Here is a 22,500-nt window from a genome sequence, read left to right on the forward strand (position 1 = left end):
GTATATCATAATGGAGGTGTATCTGGTTAAAGGGGATGTGTATCATAATGGAGGAGTATCTGGTTAAAGGGGATGTATATCATAATGGAGGTGTATCTGGTTAAAGGGGATGTATATCATAATGGAAGAGTATCTGGTTAAAGGGGATGTGTATCATAATGGAGGAGTATCTGGTTAAAGGGGATGTGTATCATAATGGAAGAGTATCTGGTTAAAGGGGATGTGTATCATAATGGAGGAGTATCTGGTTAAAGGGGATGTGTATCATAATGGAGGTGTATCTGGTTAAAGGGGATGTGTATCATAATGGAGGACAATCTGGTTAAAGGGGATGTGTATCATAATGGAGGAAAACAGTGGGCCATTATAGTCAAACTAAATGAAGTTGAATTTTGGTCACAACACATGTGTATTGCCAGATTAGCCTATAGTAAACATAAATCACAAAACTCCATGTGCAGAACAGTGCTACCAACAGCTACCAAAAATATTAAATAATATATAATAGTTACTTGTAAATTCCTAATTCTGCCTTCATACAATGAGTTCACAAAACATTAGGAACACCTGCTCTTTCCATAACAGACTGACCAGGTGAATGCAGGTGAAAGATATGATCCCTTATTGATGTCACTTGTTAAATCCACTTCAATCAGTGTAGATAAAGGGGAGGAGACATGTAGATGAAGGGGAGGAGACATGTAGATGAAGGGGAGGAGACATGTAGATGAAGGGGAGGATACATGTAGATGACGGGGAGGATACATGTAGATGAAGGGGAGGAGACATGTAGATGAAGGGGAGGATAAATGTAGATAAAGGGGAGGAGACATGTAGATGAAGGGGAGGAGACATGTAGATGAAGGGGAGGAGACATGTAGATGAAGGGGAGGATACATGTAGATGACGGGGAGGATACATGTAGATGAAGGGGAGGAGACATGTAGATGAAGGGGAGGATAAATGTAGATGAAGGGGAGGAGACATGTAGATGAAGGGGAGGGGACGGGTTAAAGAAGGGCAATAGAGACATGGGTTGTGTGTGTGTGTCATTCAGAGGGTGAATAGGTAAGACAACATATTTAAGTGCCTTTGAACGGGGTATGGTAGTAGAGGTCAAGTGCACCGGAATGTGTCAAGAACTGCAAAGCTGCTGGGTTTTTCACGCTCAACAGTTTCCTGTGTGTATCAAGAATGGTCCACCACCCAAAGGACATCCAGCCAACTAGACACAACAGGCCAGCATCCCTGTGACAACATGGGCCAGCATCCCTGTGACAACATGGGCCAGCATCCCTGTGACAACATGGGCCAGCATCCCTGTGACAACATGGGCCAGCATCCCTGTGACAACATGGACCAGCATCCCTGTGACAACATGGACCAGCATCCCTGTGACAACATGGGCCAGCATCCCTGTGACAACATGGACCAGCATCCCTGTGACAACATGGACCAGCATCCCTGTGACAACATGGGCCAGCATCCCTGTGACAACATGGGCCAGCATCCCTGTGACAACATGGGCCAGCATCCCTGTGACAACATGGGCCAGCATCCCTGTGACAACATGGACCAGCATCCCTGTGACAACATGGGCCAGCATCCCTGTGACAACATGGGCCAGCATCCCTGTGACAACATGGGCCAGCATCCCTGTGACAACATGGGCCAGCATCCCTGTGACAACATGGGCCAGCATCCCTGTGGAACACTTTCGACATCTTGTGGAGCCCATGACCTGATGAATTGAGGCTGTTCTGAGAACAAAAATGGGGTGCAACTAAATATTAGGAGGGTGTTTCTTAATGTTTGGTAGAGTAGATATTACACATGAAACACAAAACAAAATTACAAACACAAGCAGAGAGAGAGAGAGCAAGAGAGGGAGAGTGACAGAGAAAGACAGAGAAATAAAGAGAGTGAGACAGAAAGAGAAAGATAATGACTGTATCACCCAGTGATGTAGTGGTCACTTAACCTCCAGATAATGACTGTATCACCCAGTGATATAGTGGAGTCACTTAACCTCCAGATAATGACTGTATCACCCAGTGATGTAGTGGTCACTAAACCTCCAGATAATGACTGTATCACCCAGTGATGTAGTGGTCACTAAACCTCCAGATAATGACTGTATCACCCAGTGATGTAGTGGTCACTTAACCTCCAGATAATGACTGTTTCACCCAGTGATGTAGTGGTCACTAAACCTCCAGGTAATGACTGTATCACCCAGTGATGTAGTGGTCACTAAACCTCCAGGTAATGACTGTATCACCCAGTGATGTAGTGGTCACTAAACCTCCAGATAATGACTGTATCACCCAGTGATGTAGTGGTCACTTAACCTCCAGATAATGACTGTTTCACCCAGTGATGTAGTGGTCACTAAACCTCCAGGTAATGACTGTATCACCCAGTGATGTAGTGGTCACTAAACCTCCAGATAATGACTGTTTCACCCAGTGATGTAGTGGTCACTAAACCTCCAGGTAATGACTGTATCACCCAGTGATGTAGTGGTCACTAAACCTCCAGATAATGACCGTATCACCCAGTCAAGGTGTAGCCCCGCCTGCCAACGAACCATAGAAAGGAAAATATGTTGAGCCCCTATTATGGGTCATATCTTTCAAACTGTAATTTGTCAAGCAGATCTCTCCGAGGGAAATGGGAGGACTTGTTGGCTATAGAACCTGGCTAAGAAACGCAGTAGGCTAAGTGGGAGGGTTGAGTGAGACTACAAATTGAAAGACGGCCTCATTTTCTAGACTCAAGGGAGAGAAACACATACCTGGACTGTTGTTTTTCTCAATGCTGCTATTGTTTTTAAATTTCATAAAACAACTTGTGTTTCTTAACCAGGTAGCTAACTTAGAAAGCTTGGTGTTGACTGGTTAGCTACGGGGAAGCAAGAGAGTATAATTAGGAGCTGTTCTGCCCACACTCATCGCTAACTCCCCCGTAGCTCATCAGCTGATGAAGGCTGTGACGTGTCGGCTGTGACGTGCCGGCTGTGACGTGCCGGCTGTGACGTGTCGGCTGTGACGTGCCGGCTGTGACGTGTCGGCTGTGACGTGCCGGCTGTGACGTGTCGGCTGTGACGTGCCGGCTGTAACGTGTCGTGTCGGCTGTAACGTGCCGGCTGTGACGTGTCGGCTGTGACGTGCCGGCTGTGACGTGTCGGCTGTGACGTGTCGGCTGTGACGTGTCGGCTGTGACGTGTCGGCTGTGACGTGTCGGATATGTGACGTGTCGGCTGTGACGTGTCGGCTGTGACGTGTCGGCTGTGACGTGTCGGCTGTGACGTGTCGGCTGTGACGTGCCGGCTGTGACGTGTCGGCTGTGACGTGTCGGCTGTGACGTGTCGGCTGTGCGTGCCTTTGCTAACTGCTGAACAGATTTGCACTGTGCATCTGTGATGCTAATATTAATTGTGTTTATCAATGGAAAAACGTGCATTCTCTCCACTCCACTCTTGTCCAGTCCACTTAGTGGGCAGATTTTAGTCAGAGATCATTTTGTCTCGTTTCAGTTAGTTATAGTTTTTTTTCTGGGTCTATTCAGTCAGTTATAGTCTTGTCAATTGCCACTGAAATGTGGTGTTTGACAAATATGTTTCACAAATATTTGAGTCTATTTTTGTTGACAAAATTAACACTGGTCCCACCTCCTTTCTCTCTCTCTGTCTCTCCTCTTCTTGTTGTCTCTTGTTCTCCTGCTCCTGCTCCCACACCTCTCTCATCCCCTGCACCTCAGTGGCCTCCCTCTCTCTCATCTCCACCTCCCTCCTCTGTTTATCTTCTAGAGCCAGACGGCGCTTCTCCAGCTCAGCGCTGCCTCGCGTAAAGTTTTCCTTCAGACGGTCTTCATACGATACTACAGGAGGAGGAGAGAGGAGGGAGGAGAGAGGAGAGAAGGAGGGAGGGGAGGGGAGAGGAGAAAGGAGGGATGGGAGAGGAGGAGGGAGGAGGGATGGGAGAGGAGAGGGGAGGAGGGAGGAGGGATGGGAGAGGAGGAGGGATGGGAGAGGAGAGGGGAGGGGAGAGGAGGAGGAGGTGGGAGAGGAGAGGGGAGGAGGAGGGAGGGGAGAAGAGGAGGGATGGGAGAGGAGAGGGGAGGAGGGAGGGGAGAGGAGGAGGAGGGAGGGGAGAGGAGGAGGGATGGGAGAGGAGAGGGGAGGAGGAGGCAGGGGAGAGGAGAGGGGAGGAGGGAGGGCAGAGGAGAGGGGAGGAGGGAGGGGAGGGAGGAGGAGGGGGAGGGGAGAGGAGGAGGGATGGGAGAGGAGAGGGGAGGAGGAGGCAGGGAGAGGAGAGGGGAGGAGGAGGGAGGGCAGAGGAGAGGGGAGAGGGAGGGAGGGGAGAGGGGAGGTGGAGGGACGGGAGGGGAGAGGAGGAGGGAGGGGAGAATAGGAAGGAGGTGGGATGGGAGAGGAGAGGGGGATGGGAGAGGAGAGTAGGAGGGAAGGGAGAGGAAGTGAGAGGGGAGAGGAGAGTAGGAGGGAGGGGAGAGGAGAGGAGAGTAGGAGGGAGGGGAGAGGAGAGGGGAGGAGGAGGGAGGGAGAGTAAGAAGGAGGTGAGAGGGGGAGGAGGAGGGAGGGGAGAGGAGGAGGGATGGGAGAGGAGAGGGGGATGGGAGGGGAGAGTAGGAGGGATGGAAGAGGAGAGGGGGATGGGAGGGGAGAGTAGGAGGGATGGGAGAGGAGAGGGGAGATGGGAGAGGAGAGGAGAGAGAGGAGAGAAGGGGGAGAGGAGAGAGGGGGGAGACAGAAGGAGAGAGTACATAAAGTCAGCATCATTGAAGGGGTAAGAGAGACAGTTGTCGACCTATAACGCCCTATAACCCCTGTCGACCTATAACCCCCTATAACCCCTGTCGACCTATAACCCCCTATAACCCCTCATATAGTTAGGGTTATGGTTATGCCAGGGTTATGGTTAGGTTATGGTTATGTTAGGGTTATGGTTATGTTAGAGTTATGTTATGTTAGGGTTATGTTAGGGTTATGTTAGGATTAGTGTTATGGTTATGTTAGGGTTATGTAGGGTTAGGGTTATGTTAGGGTTATGGTTATGTTAGGGTTATGTTAGGGTTATGTTAGGGTCATGTTAGGATTAGTGTTATGGTTATGTTAGGGTTATGTAGGGTTAGGGTTATGTTAGGGTTATGGTTATGTTAGGGTTATGTTAGGGTTATGTTAGGGATATGGTATGGTTATGTTAGGGTTATGTTAGGGTTATGTTAGGGATATGGTATGGTTATGTTAGGGTTATGGTATGGTTATGTTAGGGTTATGTTAGGGTTATGTTAGGGCTATGGTTATGTTATGGTTATGTTAGGGCTATGGTTATGTTAGGGTTATGTTAGGGTTATGTTATGGTTATGTTAGGGTTATGTTAGGGTTATGTTATGGTCATGTTAGGGATATGTTATGGTCATGTTTGGGATATGTTAGGGTTCTGGTTATGTTAGGGTTATGTTAGGATTAGGGTTATGTTAGGGTTATGGTTATGTTAGGGTTATGTTATGGTTATGTTAGGGTTATGTTAGGGTTATGTTATGGTCATGTTAGGGATATGTTATGGTCATGTTAGGGATATGTTAGGGTTCTGGTTATGTTAGGGTTATGTTAGGATTAGGGTTATGTTAGGGTTAGGGTTATGTTAGGGTTAGGGTTATGTTAGGGGTATGGTTATGTTAGGGTTATGTCAGGGTTATGTTATGTTATGGTTATGGTTATGTTAGGGTTATGTTAGGGTTATGGTTATGTTAGGGTTATGTTATGTTATGGTTATGTTATGGTTACGTTAGGGTTCTGTTAGGGTTATGGTTATGTTAGGGTTATGTTATGGTCATGTTAGGGTTATGTTAGGGTTATGTTAGGGTTATATTAGGGTTATGTTAGGGTCATGTTAGGGTTATGCTAGGGTTATGTTAGGGTTATGTTATGGTTATGTTAGGGTTATGTAGGGTTAGGGTTATGGTTATGTTAGGGTTATGTTAGGGTTATGTTCGAGTTATGGATAAGGTTATGTACCGTTGTTCTTGTTCTTGTGTGCAGGTTCAAGCTCTGCTGTCCCGTCTATCAGGCCAGTGGAGAGGTAGGGCCCAGTTCCATTCAACATCTCTACTGGCCTGCTATCTCTACAGAAGACAGAGAAAAAATCATTAAACCTGAAACAACGCTGAAAGACTTCATTCAAAACACCAATCAGAGAGATAGGTAACAGACACACACGTGCTCAGACTAAGACAGGGGGGTACCAGGTCTGAGGGAAGTGTGTGTGTGTGTGTGTGTGTGTGTTACCTAAGACAGGGGGGTACCAGGTCTGAGGGCAGGGTGAGGGGTAGCGGACATCCTGTCGTAACCATGTCTACCAGGTGCATGGCCAGAATAAACTCCTCAGCTCTCAGCTGACCGTCCTTATCCACGTCAGCCAGGGTCCTGCACCCCACACCAATAAATTACACACACATTCAGAAAGACGAACACAAACAGAGACAGACAGCCACTCACAAACTCACCAGATGGTAGCTAGCTGTGTCTGGGTCAGGTTGGAGGCAATCAGGGCGTTCCTCACCTGAGGGCCTGAGAAATACAACAACGTATTACAAACTAAGATACTACCTATAGACCTGACCTGAACCAGAAACAAGGTCACAGACCTGACCTGAACCAGAAACAAGGTCACTGACCAAAAGTACTGACCACAAACACACAATTACCAAAAACAAAACCACTGAACCAGAAGCACACAACCACTGACCACAATTACTGACCAAACACACAACCACAACTACGGACCACAACAACACAACTACAGATTATAGCTTCTGACTACAACCACTGACCACAATTACTGACCAAACACACAACCACAACTACCGACCACAACTACACAATTACTGGCTACACAACTACGGACCACAACAACACAACTACAGATTATAGCTTCTGACTACAACTCCCGACCACAACAACACACTTAGCACATTCTAAAGCGAACACTGGAATAATATTTCTGACATAGGAACGTGTGGAATGGTAAGTGATGAACACTAATGTCATATGGGTTGTTATTTTGTGATGTCATTAAAAAGTGTTATAAAGGAAATACTGTAATACTGTAATACTGTAAAGTATAGATACAACATGGAAGATCTGCGTAATTAAAATAAAGAAAGTGCTAGAGTATGATGTGCTTTGCTAGGTTTTACTAATATACTGTAGCCTGGTACTATATTGAACTAGCTATGTGCAAATCTAATACGTAGGCAGTTTCCTGAAATGTTCTTACATTTTAATGATTCAATATATAATAATATTTATTTTTATTTGTGTAAGATTAGTACTGTTTGTTGCATGAATAGACGTCAAGACTATAATCCTCAGCCGCATTGGATCTCTGAGGGATCCAGTTTTGATCTGAATCAAAGTGTAGTAGATACAGCTCCTACAGCTCCTACAGGTCCTACAACAGCTCCTACAGGTCCTACAGGTCCTACAACAGCTCCTACAGGTCCTACAGGTCCTACAGCTCCTACAGCTCCTACAGGTCCTACAGGTCCTACAGGTCCTACAGGTCCTACAGGTCCTACAGGTCCTACAGGTCCTACAGGTCCTACAGCTCCTACAGGTCCTACAGGTCCTACATCTCCTACAGGTCCTACAGGTCCTACAGCTCCGGAAACATTCATTTACTTCTCCAGACAAAGAGGGCTCCATCAGAAAACTCATCTGGGACTAACTGCGTTAGCTTGACGGCTAACGTTAGTGCCTTAGCTAGGTTAGCGGCTCTTTCAAGCAGACCTGTCAGTTCAGCGTGATTCCAGAATAAGGAATAGCGGTCCTAGCGGTTAGAAGCGAACAGCGTCGGGGGAACACACGCAAAAACAAGTTCGTTATTTATGTTTAACAAAGACTGGTTGTTTTAGTTCAAATAACAAACCGGAGTGTTTTCAGCACACAGTGTTCAGCTACGCACTCTGACGATGTCAGATTTGAAAAAGAGATGTCGTATCACATCACTAGATGCACCATCCTATTTATATCCCCAAACAATAGCCTAAAACTTTCTATCCATTACGTCATCATTCAACTACAATTACACTTCATTTACACTGACCGTTTTCCAAAAGTAAATCATGCAGATATTTATCAGATATTTATCAGCATTGAATGATTCAGAGTTGCTTTGCTTTCCTAAGCGTTTTTTCCACGTGACCAGACAGAACATCGGTTTGGCCCGTCTTTCTTCCATCAGTTTTCCATCAGTTTTCCCACATATATTACCCTATTAGTAATCTGGTTGATATATTACCCTATCAGTAATCTGGTTGATATATTACCCTATTAGTAATCGGGTTGATATATTACCCTATTAGTAATCTGGTTGATATATTACCCTATCAGTAATCTGGTTGATATATTACCCTATTAGTAATCTGGTTGATATATTACCCTATCATAGTAATCTGGTTGATATATTAGCCTATCAAAAGTAACAAAACAAATTATTTTAATACATCATCATATCATATTTAATAATAAGTAATACAACGTTTTAAACTTCCACCTAGCTAAAGAGTTAAAGCAAGTCTCACCAATTAAACGTCATTTTTTGGAGGATGAGTTGAACCAGCTGTGTTGTGTTAGGGAAAAAACCAAAACATGCACCCCTTGGGGTCCTGAGGACCGAGTTGGGGAAACCATGAGCAAGTTATTCGTCTGCACACTACTCCTCTTACACTCTTTAAGCTAGAAACGACATTTAAACTTTGACATGTGCAGACGGGTCTGGAATAGTGTGCTTGCGTACCACTTTTTTGATATTATTGATACTATACATTTGTCTGTCATTCTTTTTGTTCCCTTTAATGGGACTTTTTAACAAATCTAAAACTCTGCATTGTGACGTCGTCACTTCAAACGGTCACTGTAAACATTGTGACATCGTCACTTCAAACGGTCACTGTAAACATTGTGACATCGTCACTTCAAACGGTCACTGTAAACATTGTGACATCGTCTTTTCAAACGGTCACTGTAAACATTGTGACATCGTCACTTCAAACGGTCACTGTAAACATTGTGACATCGTCACTTCAAACGGTCACTGTAAACATTGTGACATCGTCACTTCAAACGGTCACTGTAAACATTGTGACATCGTCACTTCAAACGGTCACTGTAAACATTGTGACATCGTCTTTTCAAACGGTCACTGTAAACATTGTGACATCGTCACTTCAAACGGTCACTGTAAACATTGTGACATCGTCACTTCAAACGGTCACTGTAAACATTGTGACATCGTCACTTCAAACGGTCACTGTAAACATTGTGACATCATCACTTCAAACGGTCACTGTAAACATTGTGACATCATCACTTCAAACGGTCACTGTAAACATTGTGACATCGTCACTTCAAACGGTCACTGTAAACATTGTGACATCGTCACTTCAAACGGTCACTGTAAACATTGTGACATCGTCACTTCAAACGGTCACTGTAAACATTGTGACATCGTCACTTCAAACGGTCACTGTAAACATTGTGACATCGTCACTTCAAACGGTCACTGTAAACATTGTGACATCGTCACTTCAAACGGTCACTGTAAACAACGTAAATTTGTCCATTTTTGACACATCAGCTACTTTGACCATTTTGAAATCAACTTAGACAAAACAGTTTAGAGAATATGGAATCCTCCTCTTCTTCTCTGCTTTTCAAAACAGTTTAGAGAATATGGAATCCTCCTCTTCTTCTCTGCTTTTCAAAACAGTTTAGAGAATATGGAATCCTCCTCTTCTTCTCTGCTTTTCAAAACAGTTTAGAGAATATGGAATCTTCCTCTTCTTCTCTGCTTTTCAAAACAGTTTAGAGAATATGGAATCCTCCTCTTCTTCTCTGCTTTTCAAAACAGCATAATCTGCTAACGATCAAATGTTACAGCTGTACGTAACCCGCATCAACAACACTTCCCTAAAACTATTTATAAATTTCACTTTTGACCAAACAAGTTACAGAAAAGGTTTGAAGATATGAAATCGTTGTCACGTTCGTTGTAAGGAGGAGACCAAGGCGCAGGGTGGTAAGCATACATTCTTAATTTAATAAATGAATGAACACTGAAACAAACTAACAAAATAACAAATAACCGAACGAAAAGTGACTCTAACCACATGAGTGCTAACACATAGACAAGAACCCACAATTACCCAAGGGAAATGGGAACCTAAATATGGTCCCCAATCAGAGATGACGATAAACAGCTGCCTCTGATTGGGAACCATAATCGGACCACCATAGCCACACATATACCTAGATTTACTAAACCCCTAGACTTTCTAAACCCCTAGACTTACAAAAAAACCTAGACAATACAAAACAAGCATACCCACCCTCGTCACCCCTGACCAAAATAATAAAGAAAACAGAGATAACTAAGGTCAGGGCACCAATGCTGAGATGTTTAGACTGACCCTACTTACATTGCGTGTCAACATCATTTAAAAAAAAGTTTTTTTAATAAAAAATAACATTTGGAAAAAATAACTAATTATAGAGCCGTTCAAACTACATAAACTAAACCAATGTTCAGGCCATTCCAACTTCAATTTTGTATTGTATTGTTCACCAACTATAATTATATAAATTAGCATAATATAAATCACCAACCGTATCTTATGAATCAATATCATATAATATCTATAGGCAAACCAACTTTCATTTGTTCAGGCTATACTAACTTTTCATCTACCTATTTTTTTCAACTATAACCAGTCAGCATCATTACTGCTGTAGTCCATACCACTACTATAACTAGTCACTACCACTACTATAACCAGTCACTACCATTACTATAACTATAACCAGTCACTACCACTACTATAACCAGTCACTACCACTACTATAACCAGTCACTACCACTACTATAACCAGTCACTACCATTACTATAACTATAACCAGTCACTACCACTACTATAACCAGTCACTACCACTACTATAACTATAACCAGTCACTACCACTACTATAACCAGTCACTACCACTACTATAACCAGTCACTACCACTACTATAACTATAACCAGTCACTACCATTACTATAACTATAACCAGTCACTACCACTACTATAACTATAACCAGTCACTACCACTACTATAACCAGTCACTACCATTACTATAACTAGTCACTACCATTACTATAACTAGTCACTACCACTACTATAACCAGTCACTACCACTACTATAATTAGTCACTACCACTACTATAATTAGTCACTACCACTACTATAACCAGTCACTACCACTACTATAACCAGACACTACCACTACTATAACTATAACCAGACACTACCACTACTATAACCAGTCACTACCACTACTATAACTATAACCAGTGTCAACAACGCAGCCAATGCCAGCTAGCCTACTTCAGCAGTACTGTATCATTTTAATAATTTTAGTCAATAAGATTCTTGCTACGTAAGCTTAACTTTCTGAACACTCGAGACGTGTAGTCCACTTGTCATTCCAATCTCCTTTGCATTAGCGTAGCCTCTTGTGTAGCCTGTCAACTATGTGTCTGTCTATCCCTGTTCTCTCCTCTCTGCACAGACCATACAAACGCTCCACACCGCGTGGCCGCGGCCACCCTAATCTGGTGGTCCCAGCGCGCACGACCCACGTGGAGTTCCAGGTCTCCGGTAGCCCTTGTACTGCCGATCTGCGGCCAACAAGGCAGAGTTCATCTCAGCCTATGCCTCCCTCCAGTCCCTCGACTTCTTGGCACTGACGGAAACATGGATCACCACAGACAACACTGCTACTCCTACTGCTCTCTCTTCGTCGGCCCACGTGTTCTCGCACACCCGAGAGCTTCTGGTCAGCGGGGTGGTGGCACCGGGATCCTCATCTCTCCCAAGTGGTCATTCTCTTTTCTCCCCTTACCCATCTGTCTATCGCCTCCTTTGAATTCCATGCTGTCACAGTTACCAGCCCTTTCAAGCTTAACATCCTTATCATTTATCGCCCTCCATGTTCCCTCGGAGAGTTCATCAATGAGCTTGATGCCTTGATAAGCTCCTTTCCTGAGGACGGCTCACCTCTCACAGTTCTGGGCGACTTTAACCTCCCCATGTCTACCTTTGACTCATTCCTCTCTGCCTCCTTCTTTCCACTCCTCTCCTCTTTTGACCTCACCCTCTCAACTTCCCCCTACTCACAAGGCAGGAAATACGCTCGACCTCATCTTTACTAGATGCTGTTCTTCCACTAACCTCATTGCAACTCTCCTCCAAGTCTCCGACCACTACCTTGTATCCTTTTCCCTCTCGCTCTCATCCAACACTTCCCACACTGCCCCTACTCGGATGGTATCGTGCCGTCCCAACCTTCGCTCTCTCTCCCCCGCTACTCTCTCCTCTTCCATCCTATCATCTCTTCCCTCTGCTCAAACCTTCTCCAACCTATCTCCTGATTCTGCCTCCTCAACCCTCCTCTCCTCCCTTTCTGCATCCTCTGACTCTCTATGTCCCCTATCCTCCAGGTCTGCTCGGTCCTCCCCTCCCGCTCCGTGGCTCGACGACTCATTGCGAGCTCACAGAACAGGGCTCCGGGCAGCCGAGCGGAAATGGAGGAAAACTCGCCTCCCTGCGGACCTGACATCCTTTCACTCCCTCCTCTCTACATTTTCCTCTTCTCTCTCTGCTGCTAAAGCCACTTTCTACCACTCTAAATTCCAAGCATCTGCCTCTAACCCTAGGAAGCTCTTTGCAACCTTCTCCTCCCTCCTGAATCCTCCTCCCCCCCCCCCTCCCTCTCTGCAGATGACTTCGTCAACCATTTTGAAAAGAAGGTCGACGACATCCGATCCTCGTTTGCTAAGTCAAACGACACCGCTGGTTCTGCTCACACTGACCTACCCTGTGCTCTGACCTCTTTCTCCCCTCTCTCTCCAGATGAAATCTCGCGTCTTGTGACGGCCGGCTGCCCAACAACCTGCCTGCTTGACCCTATCCCCTCCTCTCTTCTCCAGACCATTTCCGGAGACCTTCTCCCTTACCTCACCTCGCTCATCAACTCATCCCTGACCGCTGGCTACGTCCCTTCCGTCTTCAAGAGAGCGAGAGTTGCACCCCTTCTGAAAAAACCTACACTCGATCCCTCCGATGTCAACAACTACAGACCAGTATCCCTTCTTTCTTTTCTCTCCAAAACTCTTGAACGTGCCGTCCTTGGCCAGCTCTCCAGCTATCTCTCTCAGAATGACCTTCTTGATCCAAATCAGTCAGGTTTCAAGACTAGTCAGTCAACTGAGACTGCTCTTCTCTGTATCACGGAGGCGCTCCGCACTGCTAAAGCTAACTCTCTCTCCTCTGCTCTCATCCTTCTAGACCTATCGGCTGCCTTCGATACTGTGAACCATCAGATCCTCCTCTCCACCCTCTCCGAGTTGGGCATCTCCGGCGCGGCCCACGCTGGATTGTGTCCTACCTGACAGGTCGCTCCTACCAGGTGGCGTGGCGAGAATCCGTCTCCACACCACGTGCTCTCACCACTGGTGTCCCCCAGGGCTCTGTTCTAGGCCCTCTCCTATTCTCGCTATACACCAAGTCACTTGGCTCTGTCATAACCTCACATGGTCTCTCCTATCATTGCTATGCAGACGACACACAATTAATCTTCTCCTTTCCCCCTTCTGATGACCAGGTGGCGAATCACATCTCTGCATGTCTGGCAGACATATCTGTGTGGATGACGGATCACCACCTCAAGCTGAACCTCGGCAAGACGGAGCTGCTCTTCCTCCCGGGGAAGGACTGCCCGTTCCATGATCTCGCCATCACGGTTGACAACTCCATTGTGTCCTCCTCCCAGAGCGCTAAGAACCTTGGCGTGATCCTGGACAACACCCTGTCGTTCTCAACTAACATCCAGGCGGTGGCCCGTTCCTGTAGGTTCATGCTCTACAACATCCGCAGAGTACGACCCTGCCTCACACAGGAAGCGGCGCAGGTCCTAATCCAGGCACTTGTCATCTCCTGTCTGGATTACTGCAACTCGCTGTTGGCTGGGCTCCCTGCCTGTGCCATTAAACCCCTACAACTCATCCAGAACGCCGCAGCCCGTCTGGTGTTCAACCTTCCCAAGTTCTCTCACGTCACCCCGCTCCTCCGCTCTCTCCACTGGCTTCCAGTTGAAGCTCGCATCCGCTACAAGACCATGGTGCTTGCCTACGGAGCTGTGAGGGAACGGCACCTCAGTACCTCCAGGCTCTGATCAGGCCCTACACCCAAACAAGGGCACTGCGTTCATCCACCTCTGGCCTGCTCGCCTCCCTACCACTGAGGAAGTACAGTTCCCGCTCAGCCCAGTCAAAACTGTTCGCTGCTCTGGCCCCCCAATGGTGGAACAAACTCCCTCACGACGCCAGGACAGCGGAGTCAATCACCACCTTCCGGAGACACCTGAAACCCCACCTCTTTAAGGAATACCTAGGATAGGATAAAGTAATCCCTCTCACCCCCCTAAAAGATTTAGATGCACTACTGTTCCACTGGATGTCATAAGGTGAATGCACCAATTTGTAAGTCGCTCTGGATAAGAGCGTCTGCTAAATGACTTAAATGTAAAATGTAAATGTATAACTAGTCACTACCACTACTATAACCAGTCACTACCACTACTATAACCAGTCACTACCATTACTACTGTACTCACTACCACTACTATAACTAGTCACTACCACTACTATAACTAGTCACTACCACTACTATAACCAGTCACTACCACTACTATAACCAGTCAGCATCACCACTACTTTAACCAGTCACTACCACTACTATAACTAGTCACTACCACTACTATAACTAGTCACTACCACTACTATAACCAGTCACTACCACTACTATAACTAGTCACTACCACTACTATAACCAGTCACTACCACTACTACAACTATCGCCAGACACTACTATAACATTACATACAGTATATTCGGAAAGCATTCAGACCCCTAGACTTTGTCCACATTTTGTTAAGTTACAGCCTTATTCTAAAATGAATTACATTGTTTATTTTCCTCATCAATCTACACACAATAACCCATAATGACAAAGCAAAAACAGTTTTTTTTAGAAATCTTTACAAATGTATTCAAAATGAAAGACTGAAATATCACATTTACTTAAGTATTCAGACCCTTTACTCAGTACTTTGTTGAAGCACCTTTGGCAGCGATTACAGAATAGAGTCTTCTTGGGTATGATGCTACCAGCTTGGCACACCTGTATTTGGGAAGTTTCTCCCATTCTTCTCTGCAGATCCTCTCAAGCTCTGTCAGGTTGGATGGGAAGCGTCGCTGCACAGCTATTTTCAGGTCTCTCCAGAGATGTTGGATCGGGTTCAAGTCCGGGCTCTGGTTGGGCCACTCAAGGACATTCAGGGACTTATCCCGAAGCCACTCCTGCGTTGTCTTGGCTGTGTGCTTAGGTTGTCCTGTTGGAAGGTGAACTTTTGCCCCAGTCTGAGGTTTTCATCAAGGATGTACATCTCTCTGTACATTGCTCTGTTCATCTTTCCCTCGATCCTGACTAGTCTCCCAGTCCCTGCCGCAGAAACACATCCTCACAGCATGATGCTGGCACCACCATGCTTCACCGTAGGGATGGAGCCAGGTTTCCTCCAGACGTGATGCTTGTCATTCAGAATAAAGAGTTCAATATTGGTTTCATCAGACCAGAGAATCTTGTTTCTCATGGTCTGAGAGTCTTCAGGTGCCTTTTGGCAAACTCCAAGCGGGCTGTCATGTGTCTTTTACTGAGGAGTGGCTTCCGTCTGGCAACTCTACCATAAAGGCCTGATTGGTGGAGTGCTGCAGAGATAGTTGTCCTTCTGGAAGGTTCTCCCATCTCCATAGAGGAACTCTGGAGCTCTGTCAGCGTGACCATCGGGTTCTTGGCCACCTCCCTGACCAAAGCCTTTCTACCCTGATTGGTCAGTTTGGCCGGGCGACCAGCTCTAGGAAGAGTCTTGGTGGTTACAAACTTCTTTAGAATGATGGAGGCCACTGTGTCCTTGGGGACCTTCAATGCTGCAGAAATGTTTTGGTACCCTTCCCCAGATCTGTGCCTCGACACAATCCTGTCACAATCCTGTCTCTGAGCTCTACGGACAATTCCTTTGACCTCATGACATGGGACCTTATATAGACAGGTGTGTGCCTGTCCTCTGGAGCTCTGTCACTCTGACAGAGCTCCAGAGTTCCTATTTGGAGATGGGAGAACCTTACAGAAGGACAACCATCTCTGCAGCGCTCCACCAATCAGGCCTTTATGGTAGAGTTGCCAGACGGAAGACATCCAAATCATGTCCAATCAGTTGAATTTACCACAGGTGGACTCCAATCAAGTTGCAGAAACATCTAAAGGACAATCAATGGAAACATGATGCACCTGAGCTCAATTTCATAGCAAAGGGTCTGTATACTTACGTAAAGTAAGGTATTTCTGTTTTTATTTAATCCATTTTAGAATAAGGCTGTAATGTTGAATGCACCAATGTGTAAGTCGCTCTGGATAAGAGCGTCTGCTAAATGACTTAAATGTAATGTTAAATGTAAATGTAACAAAATGTGGGAAAAGTCTAGGGGTCTCAATACTTTCCGAAGTACTGTATGTTAGTTACAGATACCTTTTATTAAAAGGAAAAGAAAAACAGTGACAGCGCGACACATCTCCTTCGCATAGAGTTGATCAGTTTGCTGATGTCAACGTAGGTGGCGTTGGGGCAGGAATAAGACAACGAACACAATTGCATTTTATTGAGATCCATCCCCCACCATCACCTCATGTTTCAGCATGATAATGCATGCCCCCATGTCGCAAGGATCTGTACACAATTCCTGGAAGCTGAAAATGGCCTGCATAATCACCAGACATGTCACCCATTGAGCATGTTCGGGATGCTCTGGATCGACGTGTACGACAGCATGTTCTAGTTCCTGCCATTATCCAGCAACTTCTCACACCCATTGAAGAGGAGTGGGACAACATTCTGGGTTCTGTAAGTTCTGTAAGTGCAAAGAGAAGGAAGCTCGTTCTCCAACCATCAACTAGAGATTCAGCATCTCTTAGAAGACAAGTTAATAAACAAGTTACATCAGGTACGGTTAGTGGTCAGGAACATTAGTTGTAACCACTCATCAGCTTGGAGAGAGAAGAGAAAGAGACGAGAGAGAGGGAGAGAAGAACGGGAGAAGAGAAAGAGAGAAGAGAGAAGAAGAGAAGAACGAGAGAAGAGAAAGAGATGAGACAGAAACGAGAGTAGAGTGAAAAAAATAGAGAGAGATGAGAGAGAAGAGAGAAGAGAAAAGAGAAAAGAGAGAGAAACGAGAGCAAGAAAAAAATTGCGAGAGAGAAGAGCGAGAGAAGAGCGAGAGAAGAGCGAGAGAGAAGAGCGAGAGAAGAGAGAGAGAAAACCGAGAGAGAAGAGCGAGAGAGAAGAGCGAGAGAGAAGAGCGAGAGAAGAGCGAGAGAGAAGAGCGAGAGAGAAGAGCGAGAGAGAAGAGCGAGAGAGAAGCGCGAGAGAGAAGAGCGAGAGAAGAGCGAGAGAGAAGAGCGAGAGAGAAGAGCGAGAGAGAAGAGCGAGAGAGAAGTGCGAGAGAAGAGCGAGAGAAGAGCGAGAGAGAAGAGCGAGAGAAGAGGGAGAGAAGAGCGAGAGAGAAGAGCGAGAGAGAAGAGAGAGAGAAGAGCGAGAGAAGAGCGAGAGAAGAGCGAGAGAAGAGCGAGAGAAGAGCGAGAGAGATGAGCGAGAGAGAAGAGCGAGAGAGAAGAGCGAGAGAAGAGCGAGAGAAGAGCGAGAGAGAAGAGCGAGAGAAGAGCGAGAGAAGAGCGAGAGGGAAGAGCGAGAGAAAAGCGAGAGAAGAGCGAGAGAAGAGCGAGAGAAGAGCGAGAGAGAAGAGCGAGAGAAGAGCGAGAGAGAAGAGCGAGAGAAGAGCGAGAGAAGAGCGAGAGAGAAGAGCGAGAGAGAAGAGCGAGAGAGAAGCGCGAGAGAGAAGAGCGAGAGAAGAGCGAGAGAGAAGAGCGAGAGAGAAGAGCGAGAGAGAAGAGCAAGAGAGAAGAGCGAGAGAGAAGAGCGAGAGAGAAGTGCGAGAGAAGAGCGAGAGAAGAGCGAGAGAGAAGAGCGAGAGAAGAGCGAGAGAAGAGCGAGAGAGAAGAGCGAGAGAGAAGAGCGAGAGAAGAGCGAGAGAAGAGCGAGAGAAGAGCGAGAGAGATGAGCGAGAGAGAAGAGCGAGAGAAGAGCGAGGGAAGAGCGAGAGAGAAGAGCGAGAGAAGAGCGAGAGGGAAGAGCGAGAGAAAAGCGAGAGAAGAGCGAGAGAAGAGCGAGAGAAGAGCGAGAGAGAAGAGCGAGAGAAGAGCGAGAGAAGAGCGAGAGAAGAGCGAGAGAAGAGCGAGAGAGAAGAGCGAGAGAAGAGCGAGAGAGAAGAGCGAGAAGAGCGCGAGAAGAGCGAGAGAAGAGCAAGAGAGAAGAGCGAGAGAGAAGAGCGAGAGAGAAGAGCGAGAGAGAAGAGCGAGAGGGAAGAGCGAGAGAGAAGAGCGAGAGGGAAGAGCGAGAGAGAAGAGCGAGAGAGATGAGCGAGAGAGAAGAGCGAGAGAGATGAGCGAGAGAAGAGCGAGAGAAGAGCGAGAGGGAAGAGCGAGAGAGAAGAGCGAGAGAAGAGCGAGAGAAGAGCGAGAGAGAAGAGCGAGAGAGATGAGCGAGAGGGAAGAGCGAGAGAGAAGAGCGAGAGAGAAGAGCGAGAGAGAAGAGCGAGAGAAGAGCGAGAGGGAAGGGAGACGAGACAGGTAGTTGTAACTCACCAGAGAGGTATCCACTCATCAGCTTGTCCAGACTGTTAAACTGTTGTCTGTACTTCAGCCTGGTGGACTGGGGAACGGACCAATCACAAGAGCACGTCTTGGGAGAGTTACTGGCCAGGGAGGTGGTGGAGGAGGAGTTAGAACTGGAGAGGGGAGTAGGAGAAAAAGAGGGAGAGAGAGAGAGAGATAAAAAGAGATATATATTTGATTTCACATTGATTTCAGAAAAAAGCAGAGCCCAGTCTGGCAGGAGAGGCAGAGAGAGGCAGAAGAGGCAGAGAGAGGCAGAAGAGAGGCAGAAGAGAGGCAGAAGAGAGTCAGAAGAGAGTCAGAAGAGAGGCAGAAGAGAGGCAGAAGAGAGGCAGAAGAGAGGCAGCATAGAGGCAGAATAGAGGCAGAATAGAGGCAGATGAGCTTTATTGTTTCTGTGAGAAACTTCAACCAGTTGCTAGTGGTGTAAAGTTTAAATACTTTAAAGTACTACTTAGGTCATTTTTTGGGGGGTATCTGTACATATAAAACAATGTACTTTTTACTTCATACCTTTTCCCTGACACCTAAAAGTACTCATTACATTTGGAATGCTTAACAGGAGAGGAAAATGGTCCAATTCTCTTATCAAGAGAACATCCCTGGTCATCCCTACTGCCTCTGATCTGGAGGACTCACTAAACAGAGAACATCCCTGGTCATCCCTACTGCCTCTGATCTGGAGGCCTCACTAAACAGAGAACATCCCTGGTCATCCCTACTGCCTCTGATCTGGAGGACTCACTAAACAGAGAACATCCCTGGTCCTCCCTACTGCCTCTGATCTGGAGGACTCACTAAACAGAGAACATCCCTGGTCATCCCTACTGTCTCTGATCTGGAGGACTCACTAAACAGAGAACATCCCTGGTCATCCCTACTGCCTCTGATCTGGAGGACTCACTAAACAGAGAACATCCCTGATCATCCCTACTGCCTCTGATCTGGAGGACTCACTAAACAGAGAACATCCCTGGTCATCCCTACTGCCTCTGATCTGGAGGACTCACTAAACAGAGAACATCCCTGGTCATCCCTACTGCCTCTGATCTGGAGGACTCACTAAACAGAGAACATCCCTGGTCATCCCTACTGTTTGGATTACCTAATAGAAGTAATTAAATCAATTCTACTGTTTCCTTTGATACTTAAGCATAAATGGCACAATTGGCCCAGCTTCGTCCGGGTTTGGCCGGGGTAGGCCGGCATTGTAAATAAGAATTTGTTCTTAACTTACTTGTCCAGTTAAATAAAGTTTGTATTTTTTTTAAACAAAATACTTTTACTCAAGTAGTATTTTACTGGGTGACTTTCACTTTAACTTGAGTCATTATCTATTAAGGCATCTTTCTCCCACCACTAACCAGATCTCTGTCCTCTGCCTCCCTCTCCCACCACTAACCAGATCTCTGTCCTCCGCCTCCCTCTCCCACCACTAACCAGATCTCTGTCCTCTACCTCCCTCTCCCTCCACTAACCAGATCTCTGTCCTCTGCCTCCCTCTCCCTCCACTAACCAGATCTCTGTCCTCCGCCTCCCTCTCCCACCACTTTCCTTTTAATCAAGTCAATTGGGTAGTATTTCCGCCACTGCATATTGCCCCCTCCCTCGGTCATCTCAGAGCTCTGGGGCTGCAGTGTCTGCTGGCTTCAACATTTTGGTCCAACTCACTGCTTCACAGAGAGCCCCACTAACCTGATTTCCCTTCATTAGTTTCAGAAGAGGAATGAGGAAACTGCCAAACAGACACACAGCCCCATGCCGGGTTCATAACATGCAGTGGTACTTAAGTCGTTTTTTGGGGTTATCTTTACTTTACTATATATACTTTTCACAACTTTTTCTTTTACCTCACTTACATTCCTCAATAAACAGATAATGTACTTTTTACTCCATACATTTTCCCTGACACCCAACAGTACTCATTACATTTTGACAGGAAAATGGTCCAATTCACACACTTATCAAGAGAACATCCCTGGTCATCCTACTGCCTCTGATCTGGTGGACTCACTAAACAGAGAACATCCCTGGTCATCCCTACTGCCTCTGATCTGGTGGACTCACTAAACAGAGAACATCCCTGGTCATCCCTACTGCCTCTGATCTGGTGGACTCACTAAACAGAGAACATCTCTGGTCATCCCTACTGCCTCTGATCTGGAGGACTCACTAAACAGAGAACATCCCTGGTCATCCCTACTGCCTCTGATCTGGTGGACTCACTAAACAGAGAACATCTCTGGTCATCCCTACTGCCTCTGATCTGGAGGACTCACTAAACAGAGAACATCCCTGGTCATCCCTACTGCCTCTGATCTGGAGGACTCACTAAACACAAAGGCATCTTTTGTAAATTATGTCTGTTGTGTTGGAGTGCCCCTGGCGATCCATAAATTAAAAAACAAGTGAATTGTGGCTGTCTGGTTTGCTTAATATAAGGAATTTGAGATGCGTTGTGGTGTGTGTTTCTGTTGTGGTGTGTGTGTCTGTTGTGGTGTGTGTGTGTTGTGGTGTGTGTGTGTTGTGGTGTGTGTGTGTTGTGTGTGTGTGTGTGTGTGTGTTGTGGTGTGTGTGTGTCTGTTGTGGTGTGTGTGTCTGTTGTGGTGTGTGTGTGTTGTGGTGTGGTGTGGTGTGTGTGTCTGTTGTGGTGTGTGTGTGTTGTGGTGTGGTGTGGTGTGTGTGTCTGTTGTGGTGTGTGTGTGTTGTGGTGTGTGTGTGTTGTCGTGTGTGTGTGTGTGTCTGTTGTGGTGTGTGTGTGTTGTGGTGTGTGTGTCTGTTGTGTGTGTGTGTGGTGTGTTGTGTGTGTTGTGGTGTGTGTGTGTGGTGTGGTGTGTGTTGTGGTGTGTGTTGTGTGTGTTGTGCATTGTGGTGTGTGTTGTGGTGTGTGTGTTGTGGTGTGTGTGTGTGTGTGTGTTGTGGTGTGTGTGTGTGTGTTGTGGTGTGTGTGTGTGGTGTGTGTTGTGGTGTGTGTTGTGGTGTGTGTGTGTTGTGTTATGTAGTGTGTGTGTTGTGGTGTGGTGTGGTGTGTGTGTGTTGTGGTGTGTGTGTGTTGTGGTGTGGTGTGTGTGTGTGTGGTGTGGTGTGGTGTGGTGTGGTGTGTGTGTGTTGTGGTGTGGTATGTGTGTGTTGTGGTGTGGTGTTTGTGTGTTGTGGTGTGTGTGTGTGTTGTGGTGTGTGTGTGGTGTGTTGTGGTGTGTGTGTGTTGTGGTGTGGTGTGGTGTGTGTGTGTGTGTTGTGTGTGTTGTGGTGTGGTGTGTGTGTGTGTGTTGTGGTGTGGTGTGTGTGTGTTGTGGTGTGTGTGTGTGGTGTGGTGTGGTGTGTGTGTGTGTGTTGTGGTGTGTGTGTGGTGTGTTGTGGTGTGTGTTGTGGTGTGGTGTGGTGTGTGTGTGTTGTGTTGTGGTGTGTGTTGTGTGGTGTGGTGTGTGTGTGGTGTGTTGTGGTGTGGTGTGGTGTGTGTGTGTTGTGGTGTGTGTGTGTGTGGTGTGGTGTGGTGTGTGTGTGTGTGTGTTGTGGTGTGGTGTGGTGTGGTGTGTGTGTTGTGGTGTGTGTGTGTGTTGTGGTGGTGTGTGGTGTGTGTGTTGTGGTGTGTGTG

General features: G+C 46.4%; 1 pseudogene; it reads right to left on the bottom strand.

Annotated features, from left to right (window-relative positions):
- LOC115124658 (intersectin-2-like) overlaps positions 1-22,500 on the bottom strand; it is a 109,466-nt pseudogene that overhangs the window by 52,909 nt on the left and 34,057 nt on the right.

This window comes from Oncorhynchus nerka, linkage group LG24 (genome assembly GCF_034236695.1).
Source record: "Oncorhynchus nerka isolate Pitt River linkage group LG24, Oner_Uvic_2.0, whole genome shotgun sequence".
NCBI lineage: Eukaryota > Metazoa > Chordata > Actinopteri > Salmoniformes > Salmonidae > Oncorhynchus > Oncorhynchus nerka.